General features: G+C 41.4%; 1 protein-coding gene across 1 annotated transcript in view; it reads right to left on the minus strand.

Moving 5' to 3' along the window:
- The window catches only part of oca2 (oculocutaneous albinism II), a 498,511-nt gene that overhangs the window by 369,099 nt on the left and 106,204 nt on the right, over positions 1-23,208 (minus strand). The window lies entirely within an intron of this gene.

A 23,208-nucleotide genomic window follows, 5' to 3' on the forward strand; every position in this document is an offset into this window, starting at 1 on the left:
GGTGAAGAGGAATTTCTTTCATCAGAGAGTGGTAAATCTGACATACGGCTGTGGAGGCTAAGCTATTGGGTATATTTAAAGCGGAGGTTGATAGGTTCTTGTTGAGTAAGGACATCTAAGGTTTCAGGGAGAAGACAGGAGAATGGGGTTGAGAGGGATAATAACTCAGCTATCATAAAATGGCGGAGCAGACTCGATGGGCCAGTGGCTGGGAGTGATAGAGGTTAATAGTATTTCAGGAAGGAGGAGGGAAATGAGAACTACATTGCTAAAAGCTCTTCTTCAGTACTTTTCTCTCTTTCTCTGTTCTGATGAATGTCATGATCCCAACTATTAATTCCTCATATTCTCCTAATTCCTTTTTCCCTGTTCTCCCAGGCTCCTTGATTGCGACACCTGATTCTCATCTAAAACCTGCAGCATAAAAACCCCGACTTTGCATCCACTCATCGCCAGATCGTTGTTTTAGCTAGTGTGGTAATTCACATTCCCGGCCGCTTAGGATTGTGTATTCTAAGTTTTACTTCCATACCGAGGTTTACCTGTGTAACTCTGTCTCTCTGTGTCAAGATAAGTATTGCCTGCCGTTTGCCTTTCCATTTGCCGTTCAGCTCAGCAACGCTCCATGTCAAGATAAGGGTTGCCTGCCGCCTGCCTTTCTGTTTGCTATTCAACTCCAGCAAATCTTCGTGTCAGGTTCCAGCCACGCTCACGCCCTCGTCTGTATCTTAACTCTGTCTCCATGTCAATGTCCTAGATTTCGCCCCATTCCCTGCAACAATGAAAGGTTTCAGACCAGAAATTGTTTCTCTCACCCCCAAAGCTGACTGACTTTATGAAGATACCCTGCATATTCTGTGTTTATTATAATAGAACATAACCACTTGAGAGATTGCTTGAACCCAACTGGCCTATTTGCATGCTGTACATTCTACTTAACCTAATGCCAGCCTTGTAGTTATAATGATTCCTCAGAGCATTAGGGGGCAAAATTCCAGTGCATTTAAAGACCTTTTTTAATCCTTGGGTGTTACTGAATTCTCGTGGAAAGTATATACAGCTAATGGGTATCAGATATCAAAAGGGATTTATCACAATCTGATTAGCCCAAAAGAGGAGGCCAAACGCAGGGTGGAGGAGCAACACCCTCATATTCCATCTGGGTAGCCTGCAAATTGATGGCATAAATATTGATTTCTCCAAATTCCAATAATTTCTGTCCTTCCCTCCTTCTCTCTTTTTCCATTCTCTCTTCTGGTTACCCTCTCACACCTTCTCTCCTCACCAGCACAGCATTTCCCTCTCGTTCCTCTTCTTCTTCCTCCCTTTCGGCCAAGGTCCGCTCTTCTCTCCTGTCAGATTCCTTCTTCTTCAGCCCCTTACCTCTTCCAGCTATCATCTCCCAGCCTCTTACTTCTTTCCCCCTCACTAACCCACCCACTTTCTTCCTCACCTGGTCACAGTATCACCTTCCAGCTTGTACTCCAACACCTTCCACCCCCAACTTCTTATTTTGGCTTTCCAGTCCCTTTCTTTCCAGTCCTGATGAAGGGTCTCATTCTGAAACGTCAACTGTTTAATCCCCTCCATAGGAATGAGCTGACTTGTTGAGTTCCTAGCGTTTCATATGTGCTGCTCAATAATAAGGTTTGATGATTCTTCTCCCTAATCAGGACAGAATGGGATGTGGTTGGAAATCATGGGGAACCACATGTCTGCTACCTCTGTTTTCTTACTCTTAGGTTTGGTTAAGTGAACAATTCAAGATTTCCAGCATCTGTAACCTCTTGTGATTATGTTTAGTTCCAAAGAATTAAACTTTAAGTCAGATTTTAAAATACACTAGCACCGCTCACTTATTGAAAGATTCAGAAAAGTATATTACCGTGCAAAAGTCTTAGGCACATATATATAGCTAGGGTGCCTACGACTTTGTGTAGTACTGTAGTAATTTTTTTGTATTTCACTGTGCTGCTGCTGCAAGAAAAAAAAACAATTTTCATGACTTATGTGAGTGACGATAAACCTGATTCTGATATGGGTCTCTGTTGAAGTCTGAGAATAGTAAGGGGGCAGGGAGAGGAGAATCATGGTAGGGAAAAGGGAAAGGAAGAGGGGAGGGAGTGGGAAGCACCAGAGAGATATTCGGTATTGATCAATAAACCGATTGTTTGGAATCTAATGACCTTGCCTGCTGTCTCAGGGCTGGGTGTATCTGTACCCGTGCCACCCTCTGCTCCTGGCACTCTTTCTCTGCCACCTATCCCACACCCACCCTGCAGTGCTCCACCCTTTGCCATCACCCTTTGCTCCTGCCAGATTTACAAACTCACTCTTCATTCCACGTTGACAAATACAGTACTGCACCAAAGCTAGAGTTACAAAATACACATGGACTAAGATGTTAACTGTCCTGTGCTATCACCAGTGGGATCATCAGTTGATCTGCCACCTGTCTTCAGGAGTTTCGGCCCGCTTATGATCAAGACTCCCCCGAGGTGGTGGGCCAGCAGTGCTGAAGCATCACCTCCCACTGGTGAGCTTAAAAACTTGGCATCTGCCTCTATCAGAGTTGTTGGGCGCTTCCATTCAACAGATAGTCTGCTCTTCAGGTGTCTATGCAACTACTGAAGGGTTTGCAAGATATGTATACACTGTCTGACTATCTGCCCCTCTGTACATACTTGGTCCACACCCATGCTGATCCTTTCTCTGTTGCCTCAGCTACAGCCCTGCTGCTTGACTTGATCTCTCTTCTAGTGAAGCCAAGGTCACGCAGCCACTTCTGGAGAGTGAATGCAATAAACCCATGGCAGCCTACTTCGAATGGAATATATATGTGCCTAAGACTTTCATGTGTCCCCATCACAGTCACGAAAGTCAACTTGTATCTGAGTGAAAATGGAAAATGTGCATTTTCTATAATTGGGGTCTGACACTACTATCCTCAAAAGGCAAGGTGAAGATTTACCTGAAAACATCACTTAACAGGTAGAACATTAATACTAGCTCCAAAATCAGCAGTAATAAGAAAAAAACAGTTTTAGGCCCTAGACTGTACTTAATGGGATATGTGCAGCATCTATTCTAAAAAAATCCCTTTATACTCTACATCATTATTAAATAAATGCCTTACAGTGTTCTGTTGAAATCCCTTTGCTTGCTTTTATAATGAGGTCATTAACCTACTTGGACTAAAACTATAAGCTGAAATTGTTCATTCGAATGCATTACCCAGCCAGTTAAAAATCACAGATGGACAAATGTCCAGCCTTAATGATGCAAAACCTCCCTCCATCCATTACCATGTTACAGGCTAAAAGCCTTTAGCAGTTCATGATTCAGCAAGTAGAGTTTGATATTTTGTAGAGAAAGTGAAGTTTTTTTTTACAGTGCAGTTAATTATATGTGTACAAGTGCAGGCAGCTACAAATTCTATGGTATTCGCCATAATTGTGCTTAATTGCTGTTACTTCCTGAGGACATTTTATGAGCTCTTTGCCACAATGTCAGGACACAAGCTGCAATGGAAAGCCTCATCACTCATGAAATCTGTTTTTAGCAAGTACATCTCAGTTCGAACTAGACAAGCTGACTATAAACCCACTCTACCACTGAAGTATTACTGACATTGTTGGTTCCTGATGCAAACTTGTTCAGGAGCATCAAAACAAATTTTCATTTCAACTTATTCGTACTGATGAAAAATGTAAAGCATAATGTATGTTATTAGCAGACAAGCTTTTAACTGTGTTATGAACTCCGCAGGGAAAATGATTCTAAATGACACAATACAAAATACACTTTGAAAATATTCCATCTATCAGGTTGAGAGCAGTTGAAATATAGAAAAGTTACCTTATATTTTTGGAATATGCAACAACCTATATGCACTTTATTTCGTACACCTGTTTATTAATGTAAATATTGAATCAGCCAATCACATGGCAACAGGTTAATACATAAATGCATGCTGATATTGAGAAGAGATTCGGTTGTTATTCAGAACAACCGTCAAAATGGGAAGAAATAGTACCGTGGATTTCCTCAGAGTGCTCTGGTTTTCTCCCAGAGTCCAAAGACACACTAGTTAATAGGTTGGTCGTTGTGTGTTGCCGTTTGATGAGGCTAGGGTTAAATAGGTGGGTTGCTCATTGGGCCAGAAGGGCAGGTTTCACGGTGTTTGTCTAAATAAAATAAACTAAATTTAAAAATGTGATCTAAGTGACTTTGACTGTGGAATGATTGTTGCTGCCAAATGGGATGATTTGAGTATTTGAGTCAAAGTGGACACACTGGAGGCTGTGGAAGAACAAAGGACCCTATGGAAAATTCTGGACAATGTTTCTCACACCCTGTATGCCACCTTGGCTGAACAGAGGGGCACTTTTAGTAATTGACTGAGACAACTGTGCTGCTCCAAAGAGCGCTATGAGGTCATTGTTGCCTTTGGCCATTAGGCTCTGTAATGAGTCAACCAGGGAAGTGATGACCCCTCCTGTTAGACTGTTGGAGGTAACTTATTTTCTTATTCATTCTTACTTCTCTTTCAGTATTTGTGTGTTTGTATATCTGTGCACTTGTAATGCTACTGGGACACTGTAAATTCCTTTGGGATCAATAAAGTATCTATCTATTTCAGAAATTGCTGATCTTCTGGGATTTTTGCACACAACAGTCCAAGGGTTTACAGAGAATGGTTTGAAGAAAAACAAAAACATACAGTGAGCAGCCATTCTGTGGCCAAAAATGTCTTGTTAATGAGAGAGAGCAGTGGAGAGTGGCTGGACTGGTTCAAGCTGACAGAAAGTTGACAGTAATTCAAATAACCATCCATTACAACAGTGGTGTGCAGAAAAGCATCCCTGAATCAGTTCAAACCTTGAAATAGATGGGCCACAGCAGCAGAAGACCACAAGCATACACTCTGTGACCACTTCATTAGACACAGGAAGTACCTATGTGACTATCTCTTCATCTATACAGCTATGTGCCTACCTAAGTCCCTTAAATGTTTTAAAAGTACATTCCCCAAAAATGTCCACTGGTTTCACAGTGGAAAGATGGAAAACATTGACAGTTTTCCCTTCAATGGAACCGCAAAATCTGAGTACATATAACAACTGGATCCCTGATGTATTGTTTAACATGTTACCTGCAAAAGCTAGGAACCTGAAGAATTCCTTACACATAATGTTGAATGAACTCAGCAGGTCAGGCAGCACCTATAGAGAGGAATAAAGTGCCAAGGTTTTGGGCCGAGACCCTTCATCAGGACTGGATGAAGGGTCTAGGCCCGAAACGTAGACTCCTTATTCATCTCCATAGATGCTGCCTGACCTGCTGAGTTTCTCCGGCATTTTGTAAGCATTACTTTGGATTTCCAGCATCTGCAGAATCTCTTGTTTTGCCTGAAGAGGCCACATCACAGTTGCCATTACTTCTTACCATTGGGGGAAAAAAATCCAGATTTTAAAACTAATCATTAGGATCTGGACCACTTTTCCAATGTGTAAAAACTTCTGCCTGTTTACAGTCCAGGAAAAGAAAGATTACTTTTGCAAAGAATGGTTCTGATTCATTGAAGCAAAAAGATATCTGACCCATCTCTAGTCCTTCACTTCATTATCCATTTTCATGGGGTATTCACTGATAAATCCCTTCATCAGTCTAGATCTGTGTTTCAATGTAAGCTCTCAATGGTGCTGCTGTAAAACCCATCTTAACTGAATTTTACAGGAGCACCATTGAAAGCGCACTGACAAGCTGCCTCTCCGAACAGTCGAGCATCAGACTGGAAGTCTCTACAAAGAACTATGAGAACGGTTGAGAGGATTATAGAGATCTCCCTACCATCCATCGGGGACATTTATCAGGAGCGCAGCACGCACAGGGCCCTAGGTATTATCAAGGATCCCATCCATCCATCCAGCATCCTCTTTGACTTTCTACCATCAGACAGGAGACTCCCACACATGAAAGAAAGAGTGGTCAGGATGGGAAACAGCTTCCTCCCTCAGGCCATTAGGCTTCTGGACTCCTGACCACATCACATTCAAAGAGTCACTGGTTAATCTGTTCTGTACCTTACAATAGTTAACTTATACACTTTGTTTGTTTATGCATAATTGATCCGTAGACCTTATCCTTACTTTCCTAAATTATTATGTGTAATATGCGTGTTATATGTACACCCTGGTCCAGAGGAACATTGTCTCATTTGACAGTGTACATATAGAAACATAGAAACATAGAAAACAGCTGCAGGAGTAGGCCATTCGGCCCTTCGAGCCTGCACGGCCATTCAGTAAGATCATGGCTGATCATCCAACTCAGAACCCTCTGTAAGGGAGTTTCGACTTTTATGTTACTGCGGAGACTAATTAAAATGGCGTCTTTGTTATGTTAATGTGGGGAATGCTGCTTTGTTGTGTAAAACGCTGAGAAAGTTTGCGCTAGCAGCTTGTTTTTCTTTAGAGTGTGATAAGAGAGCGCTATTAACCAATTGGGATAGTTGTTATGGTTTTGGTGTATTTGAAGATACTGTATGCGCGGGGTTTTGGGGCAGAAGGTGGGAGAGCGAGACAGAGGATGGACGAGGTGCTGTGATGTCCGCTAACGGGGTCAGACCCCGAGGAGGGCGTTTGCCAAGGAGACGGAGACAGACTCGTGTGGAGCGTCTGGTCGACCACTGTTGTTGGTCCCAGGCGGCCGGTCGAGGTGGTCCGAGGGGTCGCAGGATGAAGAAGAAGGTCCTTGAGCTCCAACTGTTTGTGCACGAAGAGATTGAACTTTGATAAGTGTGGCGCCTTTTATCTTCCTTTTATATTTTATTCTCTTTTAATTATATAGTTCCAGTAATATCTATAAACTGTAAATCATTTAATTGTATCTGGTGTATTGTCTGTTATTTGGGCGGGGTGGGGTACATCACACAGCATCCACACAAACGAATTATCCAGTTTGGCGGGGCTGAGGCTGTTTCCCTAGACGACAGCGAGCTGAGCGACCCTGAGGGTGGCCAGAGGGGGCTACACCTATACCAGCCTTCCCCCCATACCTCCTGATCCCTTTAGCCATAAGGGCCATATCTAACTCCCTCTTAAATATAGCCAATGAACTGGCCTCAACTGTTTCCTGTGGCAGAGAATTCCACAGATTCACCACTCTCTGTGTAAAGAAGTTTTTCCTCATCTCGGTCCTAAAAGGCTTCCCCTTCATCCTCAGACTGTGACCCCTCATTCTGGACTTTCCCAACATCGGGAGCAATCTTCCTGCATCTAGCCTGTCCCATCCCTTTAGGATTTTATACGTTTCAATAAGATTCCCCCCTCAATCTTCTAAATTCCAACGAGTACAAACCCAGTTCATCCAGTCTTTCATCATATGAAAGTCCTGCCATCCCAGGAATCAATCTGGTGAACCTTCTTTGTACTCCGTCTATGGCAAGGATGTCTTTCCTCAGATTAGGGGATCAAAACTGCAACAATACTCCAGGTGTGGTCTCACCAAGGCCTTGTACAACTGCAGTAGTACCTCCCTGCTCCTGTACTCGAATCCTCTTGCTATGAATGCCAGCATACCGTTCGCCTTTTTCACCGCCTGCTGTACCTGCATGCCCACTTTCAATGACTGGTGTATAATGACACCCAGGTCTCGTTGCACCTCCCCTTTTCCTAATCGGTCACCATTCAGATAATAATCTGTTTTCCTGTTTATGCCACCAAAGTGGATAATCTCATATTTATCCATATTAAATTGTGTGTCTGTGTGTGTGTGTGTGTGTATATATGTATATATGCATATATATAGTTAAATAACAATAAACTTGACTCGTACAGTAGTCCTAGCTGTTTCTGTTTCATTGAAATCTCTTGGAGGTGAAATTGCAGCTTACTTAACTGCAGGAAACATTATCCCAGTCATGCAAATTATTCCAGTAACTGACACAGAGCAAGTAAACAGAGCCATTCATGGTTAAAATTCACAAAACTTACAAACAAACAGAAGCTATAATGGTCAAACTAACTGACTCTGGTTCATATTCATTTACAATAGGCAGACATAAAGCATTTGTTGTTGATATAATAGTCAGGAAGAAGATAAAGCATTTAGTTAATGAGAATCCTTGGATATTTGAGAAAAAACTCATTCTTTGTATTATAGTTACATGTCAATTATATTCTCGTTTATGCAAATCGATTTTTAAAAGAGAAGCAAAACAGTGGTTAGGTTTTAATTAGAATATTCCCCTAATCTACCCCCAATACTTCTGGAAGGTTGTGGAGGTCCTGAAGCAGGAACAGATAAACTTTATCAGAGTGACTTCAGGGGGAAAGACTATACTTACAGGATAGATGAGAGAATCAAATGTTGTTCCCCCTCAAGCAGGGTAGGTTAGAAGCATGTTAGATAGAGGTTATTAAAGCAACACACTTCATTAGTTAATGACAGGGTCTTCTTGCTGTGGGCCATGTATTTTCTGAAGTAAGACTTTTGCTATTCCAACACTGCAGGACATGTTATTTCTGACTGGGCGAAGTAATTTGTTCCAGCCTCCCAACCTAAGAGACAAATAGTGTTCAATGTATAATACTTCTGTTGTTGTGATGCTCAGAAATGTTGCGCTTGTACCCTTACTGAGATCATCACGCTTTAGGGGCAAGATGGTAGCACGGTAGCATAGTGGTTAGCTCAATTACTTTACAACAAAAGCCATCACCGATCAGGGTTCAATTCCTGCCTCTGTCTGTGAGAATTTTGTACGTCCTCCCCGTGACTGCATGGATTTCCTCCAGATGCTCTGGTTTCTTCCCACATTCCAAAGACACTTGCTCAGGCTTAGGGTTAGAAAGTTGTGGACATTCTATGTTGGCATCGGAAACACAGCAACAGTTGCTGGATACCCCAGCACATTATTTGCAGATTTGATTTGATACAAACGAAACGTTTAACTGTATGTTTCAATGTGCAGGACCTATAAATGTACTCAGCCACCTTGGAAGTTTTCACGTTTTATTGTTTTACAACGTTGAATCACAGTGGATTTAATCTGGCTTTTTTGACACTGATTAACTGAAAAAAACTCTATTGCGTCAAAGTGAAAACAGATCTCTACAAAGGGATATAAATTAATTACAAATATAAAATGCAAAAAAATAGTCGATTGCACAAGTATTCACCCCCTTCAAGTCGGTATTTAGTAGATGCACCTTTGGCAGCAATTACAGTCTTGAGCCTGTGTGGATAGGTCTGTATCGCATATGGACACTGCAATTTTTCCCCATTCTTCTTTACAAAACTGCTCAAACTCTGTCAGATTGCATGGGGATCATGAGTGAACAATCCTTTAAAAGTCCAGCCACAAATTCTCAATTGGATTGAGGTCTGAGCTCTGTCTTGTCCCTTCCAGGACATTAACTTTGTTGTTTTTAAGCATTTCCTGTGTAGACTTGGCTTTATGCTTGGGGTCATTGTCTTGCTGGAACACAAATCTTCTCCCAAGTCGCAGTTCTTTTGCAGACTGCATCAGATTTTCCTCCAGGATTTCCCTGCATTTTGCTGCATTAATTTTACTCTCTACCTTCACAAGCCTTCCCAAGCCTGCAGCAGGGAAGCATCCTCACCGCATGATGCAGCCACCACCATGCTTCACGTTAGGATGGTGTGTTTTTGATAATGTGTGGTTACGCCAAACATAGCGTTTAGTGGGATGGCCAAAAAGCTCAATTTGGTTTCATCAGACCATAGAACCCTTTTCCAGATGACTTCAGCGTCTTCAACATGCCTTTCAGCAAACTCCAGCTAAGATTTCAAATGAGTTTTTTTCAACAGTGGCTTTCTCTTTGCCAATCTCCCATGAAGCTGCGACTGGAGAAGCACCTGGGCAATAGTTGTTGTATGCACAGTCTCTCCCATCTCAGCCACTGAAGCTCGTAACTCCTCCAGAGTTATCATCGGTCTCTTGGTGGCCTCCCTCACTAGTCCCCTTCTTGCTTTGTCACTCAGCTTTTGAGGACGGCCTGCTCCAGGTAGATTTACAGCTCGATGATTGATTTAACTGTACTCTAAGCGATATTCAATGACTTGGAAATCTTCTTGTGTCCATCTCCTAACTTGTGCTTTTCAACAACCTCTTCATGGAGTTACTTGGGGTGTTCTTTTGTCTTCATGGTGTAGTTTTTTCCAGGATACTGACTCACCAGCAGTTGGAAACTTTCAGACACAGGTGAATTTTTACTACAATCAAATGAAACACCTTGACTGCACATGGTGATCTCCATTTAACTAATAATGTGGCTTCTAAAACTAATTGGCTGCACCAGTGATGACTTGCTGTGTCATATTAAAGATGGTGTCATATTATGCAATCAATTATTTTTGTGTTATATTTGTAATTAATATAGATCACTTTGTGGAGGTTTGCTTTCAGTGTGACACAAAGGAGGCTTTTTCTGTTGATTAGTGTCATAAAAAGCCAAATTAAATCCATGGTGATTCAATGTTGCAAAAAATAAAACATGAAAACTTCCAGGGGGGTGGTGTGAATACTTTTTATAGGCACTGTACATGTTACACATAAACTCATTTTTCTTTGCGAACAGCAGTACATTGTGTTTTACAGAACGTAGAACAGTACAGCACAGGAACAAGCCCTTTGACCCATGAGGTCTATACTGAACTAGATTTCAAATTAAGCTACCTTCTTTTGCTTGCAAATTATCTCTATCTCTGCATTCCCTGTATTTTCAAGCCTACTTAAAAGCCTCTTAACCACCACTATCATATCTGTTTGCACCAACAATCCTGGGCAGCTTATTCCATGGATGTCAAGTCAACTCAAGTCAACATAGAATATAGAATAGTACAGCACAGTACAGGCCCTTCGGCCCATAATGTTGTGCCAACCCTCAAACCCTGCCTCCCATATAAGCCCCCAACTTAAATTCCTCCAGTTACCTGTCTAGTAGTCTCTTAAACTTCACTAGAGTATCTGCCTCCACCACTGACTCAGGCAGTGCATTCCACGCACCAACCACTCTCTGAGTAAAAAAACCTTCCTCTAATATCTCCCTTGAACTTCCCACCCCTTACCTTAAAGCCATGCCCTCTTGTATTGAGCAGTGGTGCCCTGGGGAAGAGTCGCTGGCTATCCACTCTATCTATTCTTCTTATTATCTTGTACACCTTTATCATGTCTCCTCTCATCCTCCTTCTCTCCAAAGAGTAAAGCCATAGCTCCCTTAATCTCTGATCATAATGCATACTCTCTAAACCAGGCAGCATCCTGGTAAATCTCCTCTGTACCCTTTCCAATGCTTCCACATTCTTCCTATAGTGAGGCGACCAGGCAAGTTTATTGTCATTTAGCTATATACATGTATATAACGCATATAACCATATAAAATATATAGAAATGAGACAACGTTTCTCTGAACCTGGGTATAAAGCACAGTAGTATACATAACACACATAACACATGATAATTTATGGTACAAATTAAATCTACAGATGAATCACACATAAGTAACAAATTAAAGTGCATTAGTATTAAATATTGTAAGGTACGAAACAGATTAACCAGTGACACTTCAAATACGATGCGGCAGGGAGTTCAGAAGCTTAATGGCCTCTCTGTACCATTAATGTACCAATCTGTGCAAAAATCTTGTCCCACACATCTGCTTTAAACTTATGTTAGCCTTCAGTGTGGCCAGCTTAGTCAGGAAAATAAAGCAATGTGCCTGCTGCTCTTAACTCCAGTTGTATATATAACAGGTAAGTAATATTTGAGTAGCTGGCCGGTTGTGTAGTGGCATCAGCACCAGACTTCGAGGTGAGAGGTCCTGGGTTTCAATCCGGCTGGCTCCCGGCATGCTTTCCATCCTTGCTGGGCTGAGCACCGAGCTAGCAACTCGGCCTTGTAAAAAACAGACAAAAATGCTAAAGAAACAGCAAGGTTGCTGCCCGATGCGCCACAAGGCGTGGAAAGGAACAACAGCAGTATTTGGATAATCTTGTATACATATTGGTTGATTAAGCATTCTTGTTCATTTCAATAATTCATTACGAGTTATGTAAATAGGTGAACTGCATACATCATTGCACTACTACATGATAGCTGCGTGCCTTGTATAAAGTAAACACGAAGTTAGACCTGCATTCCCAGACTCATATGTCTTTCTTTGAAATAGTTTAATGCCTTGAAGTTACAAAACATAACAAATTAATTCTTAGTGAAGTCAAGAGCAGGAGGGACAGGGTTACAGTGATTTTTTAAAAAAATTTTATTCAGAGATACAGCACACTACAGGCCCTTCCAGCCCAACGAGCCCACGCCAACCAATTACACCCATGTAACCAATTACGATAAATTAGCATACTAAACTACACATCTTTGGAATGTGGGTGGAAACTGGAGCACCTGGAGGAAACACATGCGGTCATGAGGAGAAAGTACAAACTCCTTACAGGCAGCGGCTGGTGTTGAGCCCAGGTCATTGGCACTGTAACAGCATTTCGCTAACTCCCATGCCACCACATCCCATAAAGATTAGTTTTATTTGTCAAATGTACATCAAAACTTCAAAGCACACAGTGAAATGCATTGTTTGCATCAAGTGAAGTCAAATCAATGTGCCGAGCAACCTGCCAAGTTTCTGGCACCAACGTAACATGCCTACAACTCACTAACCATAACTTTGCGCCTCGGGAATGTGGGAGGAAACCGAAAGATCCTGGTCATGGTGAGAACGTACAAACTCCTTACCGACGGCGGCGAGAATTGAAACCTAATCGATGGACACTGGTGCTGTAAAGCGACTGTGCTAACCACTATGCCACTGTGCCATACTCAAATTCACACAGTCCAGGGATAATGAGCAAAACATTTTTTTTAAAATCAGATATAATTTGCATGAGGTTACTAGAAAAATCACAGGGAATACAAATTTATTTGTGGTGATTAAAACAGAATTGGGTGAAAAATGCTGCAAGTTAGGAGGAAAGAGTTGGGGGTGGGACTGCTTGGATTGAACAGAAACACTCCAAAAAAAACGGCAAAATGATTAATGACTAAGCTAATCATTTTTGTGATGTTTCTGGAAGAAAATTATTGGTCTGAATATTAATTTGGATTCAAGTAATTCACCAGGGTGTGCTCTGCTCTCCTGAGAGTAAACAGTCCTCACATTAATGCTTCATACAGTATATCAGGATTGTCATATCTAATTTAATCATCCCTGCCTATTTCCATTCTGTCACGTTGCTCTTTGTACATATATAAATACCACTAACAGTCTGAAGTTCTGGTATTTTTCTTCCTGTTGTCACAGAGACAATACGGTATAATAACATCAGACATCAGAGCAAGAAAGAGTGTAGAACTTAGAGGGTCTTTTTCAGCTATAAAATATCACGATCCAAAACTCCACTGTCCTACCTAATCCCTGCCTTAAACCTCTTCAGAGGTGTGCACACTGGTGCATTGAGTAGACGAGCTGGCTCACAGCTCTAATAATCCAGGTCCAAGTCTGACCTCGAATGCTGTCTGTGTGGGGTTTGCATGTTCTGCTGTGATCCCATGGATTTCCTCTGGATGTTCCCACTTCCCCTACCCCAAATATATGAGGAAAATTGTCCCTTACAAATTGCCTCTAGTGTGGCAAAATCATGGAGGAGCTGAGGAAATTGTGAGAATAAAATGGGATTCATCCGAGATTATTGCGAATGGGTGCTTGATGGTCAGCACAGGCTCAGTGGGCTGAAGGGCCAGTTTATTCATGGTACAATTCTATGAAAGAGTTTTCAACAACCGTGTGAACAAACCCCTTGGAATGGAAAACAGTGGATCTATAACCTTCCAAACAAACAATCCTCTCTTAACAATCCTCAATAGTTCATTTCTTATCCCAAACACTGGAACTGGATTCTCCAGCAAGGAGTGATAGTCCTTGCATCAACACACATGAACCCTCTAAAAAATGTCTTATGAAACCAACTTTCTTTATCTCTGGAGACATAAGAGACCAGGGATGCTGGAGTCTTTAGCAATAATCTGCTGGGAGAAGTCAACAAATGTGGCAGGAGTTGTCAATGCTTTGAGTTGAAACCTCCGATGCAGGGTTTCGACCCGAAACATCGACAATTCCTTTCTTCCTATGGATGCTGCTTGACCCAGAGTTCTTCCAGCAGATGGTTTGCTGCTCTCATTATCATTGTGGGATTTGAATCCTGGGTAGCGTTTCGCTTTACAGCACCAGCTGGAAGATCGGGGTTCAATCTCTAGCACTCTACAACCTCCCCATGACCTCCTGAGTTTCCTCTGGGTTCTCCAGCTTTCTCCCACATTCCAAAGGAAGTATGAGTTAGGATTAGTAAATTGAGGGCCTGCTCCGTTGGCACTGGAAACATGACCTCAATTACAGGCTGCCTCCAGCACATATTTGGACCGTGCTGGCCATTGACACAAATGATGCATTTCACTGCATACATCAATGTTTTGTTTGACGGACATGTGACAAATAAAGCTAATCTTTATTCTTATGTTGTTTTTGTCTCCTGAGCAACATGAGTGAGCACTAAAACAAAAGTATAGGAAGTCAAACACAAAACTCTCTTTCTTTCTAAAATACAATGTGACCATTTCCAGGTTGATAAGTACCTCTCCAAAAATTCATTCAGGTACTTTTGATCTCAATTCAAATTTTTGGAGAAATTCCCAAAAACATTGCCTCACCATCACCTCGATGACTTGTCAGGTTCCAATCTCAGTAGCCAAACCACCCACCCCTACCCAAAAGTCTCTGATCATCATTTCAAGGCATCCGTCTGCAGTTTCTGAGAAGGCCCTGATCATCAGGCACTCAAAATCAAGGTAAAATGTATTATCAAAGTACAAATGTACGTATATGTTACCACGTATTCTATCCTGAGATTCATTTTCTTGCAGGTATTTAAGAAAAATAAAGAAACACAAAAGAAAAAAACAAAATATTATACATAAACAAATACAAACAACTAATGTGCAAAGGAAGACAAATTTTGCAAATAAAAACCTAATAATACTGAGAAGATGAAGAGTCCTTGAAAGTGAATCTTAGGTTGTGGAATCAGTTCCAAGATGTGGTGAGTGAAGTTATCACACCGGTTCAGGAGCCTGATGGTTGAGGGGCAATAACTTTCACTAAACCTAATGCTGTGGGACCTAAGGGTCTGTACCAATGAATGGTGTGTCCCTCCTGCCTGATTGTATTAGCGAGTTAAGAGCATGGTCAAAATGGTGGGTATCCTTCATAATGGATGCTTTTTCTTTGTGCGGCTGAGCTCCACTTAAATGTGCTCAATGCTGGGAAGGGCTTTTCCTGTTATGGACTCTTCCTTACTCAATGCTCTGATCTCCACAAAGCCACCTCTTCACCACCAGTCAAGGTTTTAACATCCAGTCACCAGTTTATGGGCACCGTTCACCCACCTCCAAGAATCCAATCTCTCCAAACAGACTTGCAATGCACAAGGGAAGGTGCAATGGGTTAACACTGGCAACGAACAACTTGGATGGGCACTGATGGACTTTGTTGCCCATAGTTACTCCTCTATTTAAAAAAGGCTACAGAAACAGAACAAGGAATTATAGGCCAGTGTGACTTACATCAAGGGTAGGGAAATTATTAGAGAAGATTCTTATAGATGGAGTATACCTGCAAATGGAAAATATCAACTTTTTTAAGACAGTCAGTATGACTTTGTACAGGACAGGTCTTGCCTTACAAACTACCTTGAGTCTTTTGAGGAGTTAATGGAATTGACTGACCTGAGTAAAGCTGCCATGGTAGGCTGATCTAGAGGATTAAAATTCATGGTCTCCATGGATATTTGGTAGATTAGTTGCCTGTAGAAGACAGAGGATAGTTATTCTGACTGATGGCCCATGACTGGTGGTGTCCAACAAGGATCAGTGGCCAATGAAGCTTAATTCCAAAAAATGAGAAGTGTTGCAGTTAGGAAGGTCAGATGTAAGAGGAAAGTATAGAGTAAATGACAGGACCTCAAGTGCATCAATGTACAAAGAGATCCTGGAATTACAAGTTCCCAGTTCCCTGAAGTTATCCACACTGGTTCAAGAACCTGATGGTTGAAGGGTAATAACTGTTCCTGAACCTAGTGGTGTGGGACCTAAGGTTTCTGTACCCCTTCACATACCCAGGAAGAATACGAGATGCTGTTCCTCTAGTTTATATTTGTATTAACTGGATTTATCACAAGGAAAGATGTAAACAATTAGAATATCCCCCAGACTGTGGTCTTAAAACAAAAACATCATGATATTCCGTTCTCTAAATTTCTTGACTGATGATTCTGCTGACACAGTCGAAGCTCACTTATCTACCATGAGTTCTGAAATGATAGGAAGTATATGAGATAACTTATTCAATAATCTTCAGCACATGACAATTGTTGAAAGAATTGGATGAGAGGATGGATGGATATCTTTATTGGAATAACTTGCGGATGGCATGGTAGTGTAGTGGTTAATGTAATGTATGGATATATTTCTTTTAGATCAATGACCCTCCTCAGCACTACATACTGATCTGTTGTCTGCGCCTGCACTGTTGTCTATGCATGCACATTGTGCTCTCTCACTTGTTGCAATGTAAATACACCAGTTAAAGCATCCCTCACGTGCCTGGTTTTACTTTGATATATATGTAGTTGTGCACGGACACAACAAAATTGGCAAAGAATATGAACCTGAATGTCACAGAATCACCAACTGCACCGACAGTCATGGGACAAAACCGCACGAGAAGGCCTATACAGACACGAACAAAGGAACATGTGAGTACAGTGCATGGTAACAGTGAAAGACACGTTGAATTTAAAGTGAAAATAATGCGGCGATGGCTTTGGTTTGGAAAGTTGACAGATTTGATAGTGCTAATGAAGGTAGAGAGTCATATATAGAGAGGGTTGAACTGTCTTGTAACGTGAACAACGTGGAGGAGCAAATGAAAGCCCCTACACTTCTCAGCTTAATGGACCCAAGAACGTATAGTCTCTCACACAACTTACTAAACCCTGCAAAACTAGCAAGCAAGACGTTCAACGAAATTGTTACAATTTTACAAAATCACTTGAGCCCTAAACCACTGGTAATAGCTGAGATTTACATTTTACAAAACAAACCAGTCAAAAGATGAAAGCCTTTCTGAATACATTGCAGAACTGCCCAAACTTCCCAGTACTGTGACTTTAGAGATGGACTTATTGATGCTTTAAGGGATAGGCTTGTATGTGGCATGCATAGTCAAAGCACTCAAATGAAGCTACTGGCAGAAAGACACCTAACCTTAGAACAGACATTGTCTATTGCAATATTATTAGAGACTGTAGCAGAGGATGCAGCAGAATTACAGAAAAGGAGGTTAGATTGTGAAATGCGCAAAATGTCCCTGAATAGTGCAAAAAGCCAAAAATGTTATCAATATGTCAAATCTTCCCATGATACAAATGACTGTTGGTTCAAAGAAAAAGTGCGGAAAGTGTCACAGACAAGATCACATGGAGAGTGTGTGCAAAGCAGACAAAAAGCACAACCAAATGAGAAGTCTCAAACAGAAAGCAAATACATAAAGCTACTGAATGTAAAATGGTATCAGACAACATAGAGTCTGACAAGGTGAACCGTCATGCCTAGAACTGCACAGTATTACTGAAGCAGATAGTAATATAATATGGATCCGATTAGATGGGTCTGACTTAAAACTGAAAAAGGAGCTGGATACAGGGTCAGCCTTGTCTATAATTCCAGAGGCTGTCTACAACAGACTGTTTTCTAAAATACCATTAGAGAAGACCTACAGTACTAGAGTATTTGCGTCCTGGACGATTGTGTCCCAGTCATTAGTGTCCCTGGACATTTGCGTCCTTTTTTTTGCATCCCGGTCATTTGTGTCCCACTATATGTAACTATTACTGGTAACAAACCCTGTGTTATATATGCTAAGCCTCTTATCTCAGCTCAAAAAGCAACCATCTAATCAATTAAGGTAATTGTAGGCAAATAAGGGGTGCCTCATTTGCAACTCAGCTACTTATAAACAAACCCCCACGTTTCCTATTACAACTTGGCTTTAAATTTACTTTTTTTTCAGAAACTGAGCTATGTCACAATTCTTGAAATCAAGCAAAGGTGGAAACATACTTGTTGATGAACAAAGTTATATCTATCACTATCATAAGAAAAATGCTGTGGGCATGAAAACTGGAGATGTGTGGTACAATCCTGCAAGGCAAGAGTTCATACTTTATACTTTATACTTTATTGTCGCCAAATATGCTGAGAACGATGTAATAACAAAATGAATTAATGAGCATAACCATGGTTCTTCTGCTGCTGCAATTAGAGCAAAAGAATCGATTTTAGAGTTGAAAGAAACTGCGATATCCTCACAAGAACCAACAAGACATCTCATTGGAACAACTTTGTCAAAACATGATGAATTTGCAATAGCAGAAATGCCCTCTGTCTCAGCAATGGGGAGAAATGTTCATCGTTGGAGACAAAAAGCACAAAATGCTCCATCTATAACAAACCAAAGTTGTAATTACGAAATACCAGAAGAATATTGTATTCTCCCCACTGGACAAAGGTTTCTTGCAATTGATACTGGCATAAATGATGAAAATAAAATGCTTATCTTTGCTTCTGAAGAGGCTTTGGATGACTTGACACAATTTCAGAATTGGGCAGCAGATGGCACTTTTAAAATTTGCCCACAAATCTATTATCAATTGTACTGCATCCATGTCCAAGATGGTACATTCAGTATCCCTCATGTTTTTGCTCTTCTACCCAATAAGACTAAAGAAACATATGACCGCCTATTCACTCTTTTGTTGCAGACTCGCCCTCAACTTAATCCCAAATTAGTGCTGACGGATTTTGAACTAGGAGCAAGAAAGTGTATAGCAGAAACATATCCCAATGCAACAATAAGCTCGTGTATTCTCCATTTGTCAAAATCTATCTTTAAGAAAATATGTGACCTCAGTTTAAGACAATGGTATAACGAAGATCAAGAATTCAATTTAAAAATTATATGTTTCTCTGCATTAGCTTTCCTTCCAGTAAGTGGTGTGGTAGCAGGCTTTTTTGGATCTGAGTGAAGATCACGAGTTACCTCCCGAATTCATCGCATACTTTGAAGTTACATACATTGGCCAAGCAAGAGGTAGAAGTGGGCACAGGATTAATCAACCTTTTCCATTGCATCTTGGAGTGTTCATGATCGAACAATGAATGACTTGCCTAGATCTAACAATAGTTTAGAGGGGTGGAATAACGCTATCCAAAATTCAATTACTTGTCATCACCCCTCTGTTTGGAAATTAATTGATGCATTGAAAAAAGAGGAAGCTATGGCCACAAAGAAGAAAATTGACTACCAAAGAGGGATTATTGTCCAACCAAGAAATAAGAATAACCATAAGCGCCTTCAATCATTAATTGCACGTTACAATCCTGAGGACAAATTAAGTTTCTTACGAGGGATTGCCCACAACATGCATACTTTTTAAGTTTGTACTTATAAATTAAATTTTTTAATCAATAAAATGCATGCTACAATCCCTTTTTTAATTAATTAAACTGTTTTTGATTTTAAAAATTACATGAATATGTAAAATTATATCTTTTATGAAATACACATATATTGGGACTCAAATCTAATATGAGATATACATATATTGGGACACAAATGTCCAGGACGCAAAAAAAAGGACACTAATGTCCAGGGACACCAATGACTGGGACGCATTTGACCGGGACACAGTTGTCCAGGATGCAATTGTCCTGTCACCAAGACCTACACAGGCGAGAAAGTGTCTCCCAAAGGCAAACTGAAAGTAATTGTGATGTATGGAGGCCAAACTCAATTGTGAGAGCTTTATGCATTGAAAAGTAGAGAGCCAGCACTTTTTGGACATGAATGGTTGAGAAAAATTCAACTAGACTGGCACTCAAACATAGCACTCAGTGTGACAGCAACAGGCAACAGCAGCCCAAATGGTTGCACGAATCAGAGACCAGCACAGCTGCTTAATGCTAATGAGAAGGTATTTGAGAAGGGTATTGGTAAACTCAAAGACACGAAGGCCAGAATTGAACTGGATGAGGTAGCAACACCAAGATTCCATGCAGCATGTCCAGTACCTTACTCACTATGTCCTAAAGTGGCTGCAGAACTTGAAAGCATCTGGAATTCTCTCCAAGATTGAGTGGAGAGATTAGGCCATGCCATTGTTCTGGTGATCAAGAAATGAAAGGCTGGAGCCATTCGCATGTATGGGGATTTTCAAGATGAGCATCAACCTAATGCTGTATACTGTACTGTCATGAAGAGAAGACATTTTTGCATCTTTGGCAAGTGGGGAGAGGTTTTCAAAGATTAACCTGTCACGACCTTATCTGCAAGAAGAGATTGAGGATTCAAGCAGTAAGTTCCTCACAATCGACACTCACAAGGGCCTGTTCCAGTATTATCATCTCGTTTTTGGCATTGCAAAAGCTCCAGCGATTTGGCAAAGATCAATGGACCAAGTTTTCCAGAATATCCCAAGGACACAATATTACCTTGATGACATCATCATGACTGGCAAAAAGGATGAAGAGCACCTCCAGAACCTCGATAAAGTGCTTACCAAGCTGAGTGAATATGGTCTGTGCGCAAAGATGGAGAAGTGTGAGTTTTTCAAGAATGAAATCTCACATTGTGGATATGTCATTGACAAACATGGCTTACATAAGTCACAAGAGAAGATTGAAGCAGTCCTACAGGCACCCAAACCAGAAAATGTATCGCAACTCAGGTCATACTTGGGCCTTGTAAACTACTACCACCGGTTTCTCCCAAACATTGCTACAGTACTGCATCCATTGAATGCACTGTTACAGACAGGAGCAAAGAGGGAATAGTCTGAAAGGTGTGAAAAAGCATTCAAGGAAACAAAGAGACCAATAACATCCGATGAACTGCTCACTCATTATGACCCATCTCTGCCCATCAGATTGGCGTGTGCCATGTCCACTTTTGGCATCGGAACCTTTTTCTCACACACTATGAAAGATGGATCTGAACTCTCGATCTTGTTGGCTTCAAGATCGCTGACAAGCGCAGAATATAACTATGCACAGATTGAACGAGAGGCCCTTAGATTAGAGTAGATGAGATTAATTCAACTTTATTGTCATTGTGCCGAGTACAGATACAAAGCCAATGAAATGCATTTAGCATCTGACCAGAAATGCAAAGAATAATGCTATTTACAAAATAACTGCAAATAAAAAAAAGTGCTACAGCACACAAATATAGAACTACTTGGACAGTACAATATGGATGCAATACTGCTTAGCGCTGTGATGAGGGGTTCAGCAGTGTCACAGCCTTAGGGAACAAGCTCTTCCTGTGCCTGCTGGTGCGAGAGCGGAGGCTCCTGTAATGCCTACCAGATGGGAGGAGAGTAAAAAGTCCATGGTTAGGGTGAGATGCATCCCTGATAATGCTTTTCGCCCTGCCCAGGCAGCACGAAAAGCATTATCAGGGATGCATCTCACCCTAACCACGGACTTTTCAATGGTGGGCTATTGGGTACCGATAATCCGCTGGGCAGTTTTCACCACACGCTGGAGTGCTTTGCGGTCCAGTACGGGACAATTGCCATACCACACTGAGATGCAGTTGGTGAGTATGCTCTCAATGGTACAGCGGTAAAAGTCCGTCAGTATCCTGGGAGAGAGGTTAGTCTTGTATCGGGAATAAAGTAGTTCCATCACTACCTCTATGGACTAAAGTTTAAGCTGGTGACAGATCACCAGCCCTTTGTGTCCATTTTCATTCCCAGGCAGGGAATTCCAGTGATGACTGCTACTTGATTACAACATTGGGCACTATTCCTAGGAGCCCATTCTCATGACATAGAGTTCAAGGGTGTCAGACAACACAGCAACGCTCATGTCTTGTCATGTCTTCCACTATTGGCAACTGAAGAAGAATAGTCTTCGTACTGTGACCCAGCAGTAGTGTTTCACACTGCATTGGTGGTCCGGTTGCTGGTAACAAATTCTGAAATACAAAGGGAAATAAGGAATGACCCAACATTGTCAAAAGTCTATGAAATCACCGTGATGGCCAGCTCATGGTAACCCTATGTTTTCACAGCTCTCAGTGAGATGAGACACACTGTCGGTGTGTCAAAAAACACTGATGTGTGGATCTCGAGTTGAGGTTCCCTCTAAACTGCACAACCAGAGTGTTAGAAAATCTGCTTCAAGGACACCTCGACACAATCAAGATGAAGAGTCTCACCCAGAGCTACATGTGGTGGCCAAGAATAGATAAGCAGAATGAAGATTTTGTCAAAAGCTGTTCGGGATGCCAAAAAGGACAAAATGTACCCTCACAGGCACCGTTATACCTGTGGGAGTAGCCGTCATCACCATGGCAAAGAGACTTTGCTGGGTCATTCATGGACTCCATGTTTCTGATTGCTGTGTATGCCCATTCAAAGAAGCCAGAGGTTATACCGATGAAGTCAACCACATCAGCAAAGACTTTTTCCACTCTGAGGTCTATTTTCCACAGAAATGGATTACGAGAACATATTGTGAGTGACAACGGACCACAATGCATGTCAGAGAATTCCATCTGTTCATGAAGAAAAATAGCATCAGACATTTCAAGTCGGCTCCTCACCACTCAGCAAGAAGCGGGTTAGCTGAAAGGTTTATCCAAGCCTTCAGGAAGTTCATTAAAGTGATGGACAAGGAGGACATTTCTCTACGGCACAAGGTGAACAACCTCCTTTTTCTCTGACGACAAATCAAACTCCTACAATGCTGTTCACGAACAGGAATCTGAGATCTTGCACAGATATCTTGAAACCAGATCTATGGAAGGAAGTGCAGAATAAGCAGTTCAGCCAGTTGCCAAGTGAAGCAGCAAGGAGCTTCGAGATTGGACAGGAAGTCCTAGTGCCTGATTACCGAGGAGACAAGTGGACACCGGTAGGATAGTTACAAGAACTGGACCATTGATGTGCACAGTGGAGGTTAGAGATCAGACAACCAAAGACTACACCTGAGTCAATTGCCTCCAACAAGACGGACACATTACAGTCAACGGACTTATCTCTCAGTGATGATGTCAC

This window comes from Mobula hypostoma, chromosome 7 (assembly GCF_963921235.1).
Source record: "Mobula hypostoma chromosome 7, sMobHyp1.1, whole genome shotgun sequence".
Lineage (NCBI taxonomy): Eukaryota > Metazoa > Chordata > Chondrichthyes > Myliobatiformes > Myliobatidae > Mobula > Mobula hypostoma.